Source organism: Brachycentrus maculatus, unplaced genomic scaffold, assembly GCF_059751285.1.
Source record: "Brachycentrus maculatus isolate JH-2025_06_01 unplaced genomic scaffold, ASM5975128v1 h1tg000081l, whole genome shotgun sequence".
NCBI lineage: Eukaryota > Metazoa > Arthropoda > Insecta > Trichoptera > Brachycentridae > Brachycentrus > Brachycentrus maculatus.
In genome coordinates, this window is record NW_028280835.1 from 2,271,231 (window position 1) to 2,280,652 (window position 9,422).

General features: G+C 29.9%; 1 long non-coding RNA gene across 1 annotated transcript in view; it reads left to right on the forward strand.

Moving 5' to 3' along the window:
• LOC148310979 (uncharacterized) overlaps nucleotides 1-9,422 on the forward strand; it is a 313,791-nt gene that overhangs the window by 173,503 nt on the left and 130,866 nt on the right. The gene's annotated exons all lie outside the window — the stretch shown is intronic.

Sequence of the window (9,422 nt, forward strand, 5' to 3'; positions counted from 1 at the left end):
GATACCTACCTGATTTAAAACTAATCAATTAAATACTTAAGCCGAATAAATTGTAAAATACGTAAGAAATTGTAAAATATACTGTAATTAAAAGGTGATTTATTGCAATCATATTTAATTTTGTTTCTTATTTAACTTATTTACTTAAATCCATAATTGCTTCCTTTATGGATCAAATGTATCTCGGGTCTTGTGTCAACTTCTTTGCATCCTCCTAAGCATATCCATATCTCGAAGTTCAGTAGAAAATTGCTGATGAATTTATTAAACGCTGATAAAATATATTATTATTCAATTGGTTTGGCTTATAACCTAAACTGTTATAAACTTTTTAATTTTAATCCTCAATATTTTTTAATCCATGTATGAATAACGTAAAAAAAGTATTTACTTACTGTTATTATCAGTTGATATTTATTCTTTTTGTTATTGATTTCAGTTTTTTTTTACTTTTTCTGACTTACTGACTTTTGGCTGTAAACGTAAGCGTTTGAGTACGCTGCCTTGCAAATATACCACCTTCCCAATATCGCGTGATTCCCACTGCATTCGTGAAGGGATGAAGCCCCTTGGTACCTAAATGTAGATATGAACAACCTTCGCACTCCCTCGCCATCCAAGATAGGTATCCGGCGCAATGCCGGAAAATCAATAGTATTTCAAGGGCCGGTTTTGCCACCCTCCCATACATACCTTTCCTACACCCACATATTTCGCTACCCCTGCTTCTTGGCTGTATGCAGAACGACCCCACGTAAATTTAAGGACATTTCAAAGACGCTCTCAATGTCAAAGGATGGAAAGTCAAAGTCAGATTCTGATATGAATGTTTACTTACTTACTATGATTTCATATATTCTCCGTCTAGGCCGATTTGATCTTCACATATTACATTCGAAGAAATCTATGCCGGCATCCGTAGTGTAGTGGTTAGCAAGTTTGACATCTGTGCACCAGGTTATATTAAAACATAAGTGATGTTTTCACCCTCATGTTTGTTTGATATAAGTCGCCTGAAGCGCAGGACTGATCGGCTTGATTTTATAAAAATTATGATCAAGTTAACGCTGCATCAATTCAATTTAGTTTATATTCATTTATTTAAAATGGTATGCCATGTATAACGAATTGAACATTTATAATATATGATAAACAACAAAAAAAATGAAAAAACATATACAAGTTTTGGAGAATAGTGGAAATCGCTTCACTGTAACATGGTTTAAAATTCAAATTACAAGTCTCTTTTGTATAAAGGGAATTTAATTTTTAAAATATGTAGGAGATTATCAATATCTGAATATTCTCAAAACAAATTTTTTTCACTGTAGAAAGTTTAAAGACAGTTTTTCTTAAAAATACATAAAAATTTATCGACCTTCTTAGACCAGAGCTGTTTTAAGTTATATGTTGTTTAAGTCATAATGTATTATGTTTAGTAAAAAAATGAGAAAAAAAAATATTAGCTTAACTTACCAAACTCATATTCATCTTCTAAGTAATAATTTAAAAATCATTAAAGGGAGTATGCGGATCTCGATACATTATTGGTAATACCATACAGTTTTTTGTGTTTTTTTATCAACACGTCTACAGTTTATTTCACTTTGATACTCAAAACCAAAAAAATGCTTTATTCATCCCTAGTAACTGGTGTACATATATTTGAGATTTAACCAGTTTCACAAGTAGGACTGGCATATTCTGGTTAAATACAAAATACTCTTCTCATAATAGATTTATATTATCCACTGACACTTCGTGATGGAATTGCATTTTTAATATATTAAAACCAATATTTTTAGCTTTTCCACTTTATTTTAATTTGACCAGCGACCGGGTGGTGGACCAGTCTGATGATGTCGGTAACGACGAAACCCGGTCGCTGGTCAAATTAAAACATTGGTTTAATATATACTCTTCTCATTTTGTCAATTATTACATAATAATATTTATAAATAAACCAAATAAAAGATTCACAAATCACAATGTAGCTACCCCATGTGTGTATTTTGGATCTAGCCCTACCTACCTTCCGCATAACGGCCCACCTATTTAGAAAAATCACGATATGGAGTCAGAAAAAAATCTACATATATCTTGCATGCTCATTACTTATTATTCCTCATGTATTCGTAACAAAAGCTTTATATACCCATATGAGAAACATTAGTTATGGGCATTACCCATAACCACAATGGTGCACTTAGGATTCAACCTTTGATGTTAGTTTATAAAAGATCTATGTTCCTTGCATAAATTTGTTTTAGACATTTAATGTTAGATTATAATGTTAAAATATAACGTTGTTAAAATCACTATATAATATTGTTACTAGCGTTATTTTTTTAGCAAAAAATGGAAAATTGTATAGTAAGTGTTTCAAATATTAATTTCTGTTTGTTTTAATAGATAAATTTATGTTTCACTTGGTAAAACCTACCACTATTCCTTATAATTTGATGTGAAACGTATTTCGATGCGATTCCGTATCATTTTCAAATACCGTTTGTGAAGTGTGAATTTTAGAGTTGTGTCTTTGTGACGTTGAAGGATGAAGAGGGGATATGTGTTTCCCTTTTGTTTACTATTTTTTGATTTTTACATAAATATTTTATACATATTTATGTAAACATCAACACACCTTTCTTAACTGTATCGATAATTTCCATCTCAACCTTGCATTATTTCCTTGTATCGCCATTCGAACATCTATCATACATCGTTTTGTAGCACATCCGTCTGAGAAAAGTTGCGATATATTATTATATTATTTTTGCGATACTCATGTATGAACGTTTATTTATAATTTTAACATCGCTCCAATGGTTATTTCGGTAATGTTAAGTTGTGCCAAATTGCGTGCGTTATAGCAGATTCAGAATCCTCACTAAAAAATGCTTTATTATTTTATTAAACTTAACATACTTTCACCAAACAAATTCTCAAAAATAACCACCGTAAATTACAGGCTTGAGTTCTTAAAAACGTTAAGTTCAGAGATTTGGACGTTATGATCCACTGAATACCTTAGAGCGGTATAAAAATCATCTTAAGCTGTGATTATAAATATTGAGATGTGTAAAATTTGAGATAAACGTATTTAATAACATTCTGTCGATGATAATTTTATAATTTAAGCACGCATTTAAAACGATCGTTAAATCCACACAAATAAAGTTTTTACAAATCAACACAAAGACATTCTTAAAAATAAAAATGTCGCGTTTTACTTTGGTATTATTTTTTTTTTAATGTTTTCAAAAAACTTGTTCGTCGTTTATTCTTTAAACTGAGGTTGTTTTAATTGCCTACCATATATTCAATATTGCGTATAATATATATATAACAATAGGCGACCAAGGTAGGGGATGTCGCATTGCACCATAAACTTTCTCTTTTCAACCCTTTTTTGTTACTGAACCCGGAAATGTAGGTAGCAAATGACAAATAAAATACGCTGTTCTTTGTGGGAATACAAGTATAACTACCCACAACTTTCTCTTCACCCAAAAATCATTGTTGCCTTGTTCTCATTCCACGTAATGAAATTGAAATCCTTTTTTGACATTGGTGCTTGATTTTTAAGAAAGATTTGGGGATACAGAGGACATGTGGCGACTTGTGGTAGACAATACTTGATTCTAGAAGTATGGGATATAGGGCGAAAAAAAAGTCTAGAGTGTTGTGATGATATTTCATTTATTATACAATTTAATTAAATTTGTTTGAAGAATCGATAACTTATCCATTTTATGCGGTTTTTTTCTTTCATAATATAATAACCTAATGTAACGATTGTCCGCCTCCGTAGTGTAATGGTCAGCACGCTCGGCTACCGTTCTGGAGGTCCCGGGTTCGATTCCCAAGGGGGGTAAAATTAATATTAGTGATTTTTTCACTGTCATGTTCGTACCTGAAGCGGAGGGCTGATCACCTTTCCTTCATGTGTAAACGATCAAGATAACACTGCGTTTATATGACGCAGTGCCCTATGCACCATTGGGGTGCGGATAAGGGTTTTATTTTATTATTTTAACGATTGTGTCAAATTTACAATACAACAAATAATATTTTCATACCCAACATTTTGAGTGTGTCCTAATCCTTGCTCACAAATTTGGGTTTTCTACATTTATGAGTTAATTTTACATATTTTTGACATCATGAAGGAGAATATGGAACTGTGGGTATTTACAGTTAATGTTGCACATATGTAAAATGATCACTTAACTAACCCATATAGGCCTAGTAAATTAGAAAACTTTTATATTCTTCTTTATGTTGAGATTTAAATTTTTTTTTTCATTAATATCTACGATTAACAGAGTGAGAATAGCAATTTTGTTACGAGATTTTTTTCCTTTAATTTTCTACCTTATTATAAATAGCATAATGATGTATATCTGATGGTGCCATGATATTAAAAAAGTTTTATAAATATTAAAAAAAGGTAAAAGGGTTGCTTAAAGAGAAAAATAATAAAAAAGGGGTAAAAGGTAGCATGAAAAAATCTCCAAAAAATAGTTCTGTAAATATTCGAAATCAGATTATTTCAAGAGGAAGAGGAAGTATTCATATAAGTGGTTAAAAAAGAAGAAAAACAACGACAAGAAATGACGATCAATAAGTAGAAATATTTTTTTAGCAATTGATTCGTCGATAGGAATAACAATTGGATGTGGGTACCTACTTACCTAAGTACCTACGCTCTAACTACTTTTAACTGTGTATTTAATTTGGCTACACCATTAATTTTATTGGCAGTTTGACAAAACGGAAATTGTTGATCAACTTTAAATTAGACACAATTTAATTAGCATAAAAATTGTTATGCAAATTACCGTGGACAAAACAGTTTAGCGATTGTATTGTAGAAATAATAAATTTATACTTCCGAACAACGTGTGTTAAACTTGCCCATTGCAGTATTACAATTTACATACGTAATGCGGCATGATATACTGTTTGTATGAAAGTTCAGATTATGTATTATATAAGATCGTTCACACATGGTAAACGTCTAAACTTCATTGTTCTTAAAATAGTAGTCTTACGTAGAAACTCATTAAAATTCTCTGTACTGGCTTCTTCTGCTCACCAGCTTACACAACCATTTTGGCCCCCATACAAGAGAAGTACTTTATTATCTTATGCGCATTGCGATAATTTAAGTACCTGGTGGAATTCGACACTTTATATTTAGCCGTGAACAAAAATCACGATCGCAGCAAGAGTGAACTCATTATCATGTTACACCTGGTCTTCTCATTGTGGAATCGAAACGCATCCTGGTCTGCACATGACGTCGTCTCAAAGTAACCGATAGAATTAGAAAATCATGGTCCAGCGGTTGCTACGTCATAAAAACTGCAATGGATGGTTTCTGACAAGCAAAACTTAATATTATCGACCATGCGTAATCTATGTACATACATATGTATGTATATATATATATATATATATATATATATATATATATATATATATATATATATATATATATATATATATATATATATATATATATATATATATATATATATATATTATATATATATATATATATATATATATTTATATATATATATATATATATATATATATATATATATATATATATATATATATATATATTTATATATATATATATATATATATATATATATATATATATATATATATACAGTATCTACTCAATGAATTAGGGCCACCCATTATTTTTTTGAATACTCTGAAATCTTTTGGATTATTATATTTATTTTACATAAATACTTTAAGTTTTCTATTGATATCTAATATCATGTATATTACTTTCAATAATATGTAAAATATACCTGGATTATTTAACCCTTTACAAAATTTCAAACCCTTTTTCTGAGAAAGGTCCCTAATTAGCACAGGTAGACAGATAGTTGAAAGTTCAAAAAATAATCCTATCTCATTTATTAGTGAAGTTTCTTGAGTTTTGGTTGTTGTTTTGTTCAAAGAGGTTATATAGTTATCGTGTCTTGTGAAAAAAACTTAATTTTTAATTTTAGTACATAAAATATAATTTTTTTTTGTAAACACAAGTGTTTTTTTTGAAAAGGACGAAATGGGAAAAAGTAAAGACATTTCTGAGGAAAAAAAGTCTAGTGTTATAGTGCTACTGAAATTAGGAATACTATCTAATAGAGAAATTTCAAAAAAAGAAAACGTTTCTCGTCAAACAGTGGACAGAATTTCAAAATCAATAAAAAATCAGTCACCCGCCACCAGCAATCGGCGAAAGAACTGTCGTAGGATTAGAAAAACAACACCGAGGACTGATCGAAAAATCGTTCAAAGTACCTTAGAAAACCGTTGTGCATCAGCAAAAACATTAAAAATAAAATTGGAAGAAGAGGGTATAAATATATCGGTATCAACACTGAGGCGACGTTTTTACGAAGTAAATCTGAAATGCAGGCGCCCTGTAAAAGTACCAAAATTGACACCACGAATGAAAGCGGATCGATTAAAATGGGCCAGGCTACATCGAAATTACTCGGTAGATGATTGGAAAAAGGTATTTATTTAAACTGAATTTTCAACATATCATTTTAGTAAATAAACTTATATGTTTGAATTAAACTTAAATTTTCATTATTTTTCAGGTCATCTTTAGTGATGAGTGCCGGTTAGAAGCCGTGACAGAGAGCCGTCGATTCATCAGGAGAACACCAATGGAACGTTACAATGAGGCCTGTGTGATAAAAGTTATCAAACACCCCCCTGCAACAATGATATGGTCATGTATTATTAACAATTTACCTGGGCCGTTGTTTTTCGTGGAAGGAACAATGAACCAAAATTCCTATAAGCAGGTCCTCGAACGAATTTTATTGCCCTTCTACCACACTCGACCCAACAGAAGGTCCATACACCTTCATGCAGGATGGGGCACCTTGCCACCGGGCTAAATCAATAATAAAATTTTTGTCTAACAAAAATCTGCCTTTGCTCCCCTGGCCTGGAAATTCTCCGGACCTTAATCCTATAGAAAACGTATGGATCATGTTAAAAAATAAGGTATACTCATTTCCAAATCCGACAGTAGACTGTCTAAAAAAAAATATTCAAAAAATTTGGTCAGAAGACGAAGAAATAAAAAACATGATAAAACAGTGCATTTTAAGTATGCCAAAAACAATTGAGGCAGTTATTTCTGCCAAAGGTGGAAATACTAAATACTAACTATATTTATATGAAAAAATATGCGTAATTTAAGCGTAATAAAGTGTTCATGTGTAAATAAAATTCAATGTTGTTTTATTCAAGGTTTTCTCTGAGTTATTCCTGTTTGAATTGAGAAATTGCGCGAAATTCTGCGTGGCCCTAATTCATTGAGTAGATACTGTATATATATATATATATATATATATATATATATATATATATATATGTATATATATATATATATATATATATATATATATATATATATATATATATATATATATATATATATATATATTTATATATATATATATATATATATATATATATATATATATATATATATATATATATATATATATATATATAAATATATATATATATATATATATATATATATATATATATATCTATATATATATATATATATATATATATATATATATATATCTTAAAACTAGTTACGCTGTTCCTCTCCAAAAAACGGCTATGTTCTTGTACTGGGAGAGGGAAGAATATTTATTTAGCTATGTCATTTTCAAATGTTTAATCTACTTTATTTGTTAAATATATATAAAAGCTTGTTTAAATAAAAATAATCAGCATGAAAATATAATGTTTTCTTTTCAAACACTATGTATACCAGTATGTCAACAGCAAACATTAAACAAATATTAATGAATATATCTAATAAGTGTCATTAAACCAGTATTTATAATATAACATATCAAACGAAATTCGATAATGTTATGCAAATGGCTTTTTGTAGGTAATGGTTAAAATAAATTAGGTATACTCGTTTATATTTAATTAGCAAATATTCTGGCGTTATCAGTAGTTAAAATAATTTGCACCATGCGGAGATTATCTTAAGAATTAAGTTTAATTAAAGTTTCATCAATATTAAGAAAAAGTTATTAAAATTCAATTGCGCGTCGTTCATTTAGATGTCAAGGACATGATATTTCTTACATGATATTTAAAAGTCAATTTCATGGTAGCGAGTGCATGCATATACATTCCAAAGGTTATAAATTGATCAAATAAATAGATATTAGTATTAGTATTTTTTTAAACTGTTTTTATACGATGCTTTAATTTTGTCGAAAATAATTTTAATGAGTACAATTAAATAGGGTGGTATGTGAGACCAGTCTATAAATATGTAGTAGGTATGCAGGTACATAAGTAGGAACGTACACTGGGGAAATCATTTTCAATCAAGAAAATTACAAAAGGCATGTTTAAAAATAAGCAAATACCTACTGGTGTAAGATAATTTAGGTAACTATTACTGATTAGGCAGTCGTATTTTAACGTGGGAAATAAAGACGGAAAGGGAGAGGAACATTAAATGTTTTTCTTACTATTTGAGACGTAATAACAATAAATGGAATCAAAAAGAATACTCAGTGATTTAAAAAAAAACGTAATTTGATTTATCAATACAGAAAAAACAAAGTATTTACTTTGTATGTTCAAGTGTTTACTATGCTCACTAAAATAAAGATGAGTTGCACCTATAAGTAATTCTGTCAAACGTTTAATTAAGCACACACGTATAATGAAAATTTTCGAGTAAGTTATATTGACGCATTTAACAAAAATCTGTTTTAACAAGTGGCTCGTGCGATCCTATCCAAGCCTCTTCCATCCCACCCTTGGTCCCTAGGTTAAAATACCTTTGGACTTATTTATACACAGTTCAAATAAATACCCGGTCAAAACTAATAAAGTTCATTTCCATACCTCAAACCCTTATATATGATTTGCATTATGTAGGTATCATATGTACCAAGGATATCATATGTACCAATGTATCCATCCTAAATACATACCTATGTACATATGTTTCAGGTTTTTGAATCCGAAATGAGCTTGTCTCATCTCCCTTTGAGAGCACCATCTGTAGCGAGAGCTTAAATGTATTACATTATCAAGAGAACGGAGGTTATTTTTGGATTTCGTAATTTTTACCCTTATACCCATTACTAACCCTTGTCGTTCCAACCCCGGTTCTACCAGATAAGCGATTTTTCTTTTCCCGGGGGTTGATACTACTACGAGGGTTCCAATCAGGTTGCTAATCATTATTTATAACCACCTACTCTAAGTGCAAACACACCTGAAAATTTGCCGATCACACACAACGTAGGTACTTTGATAGGTGTATCTATGTTTTTTCATACAGTTACCTTAATTTTTATACAGTCAACCTCATC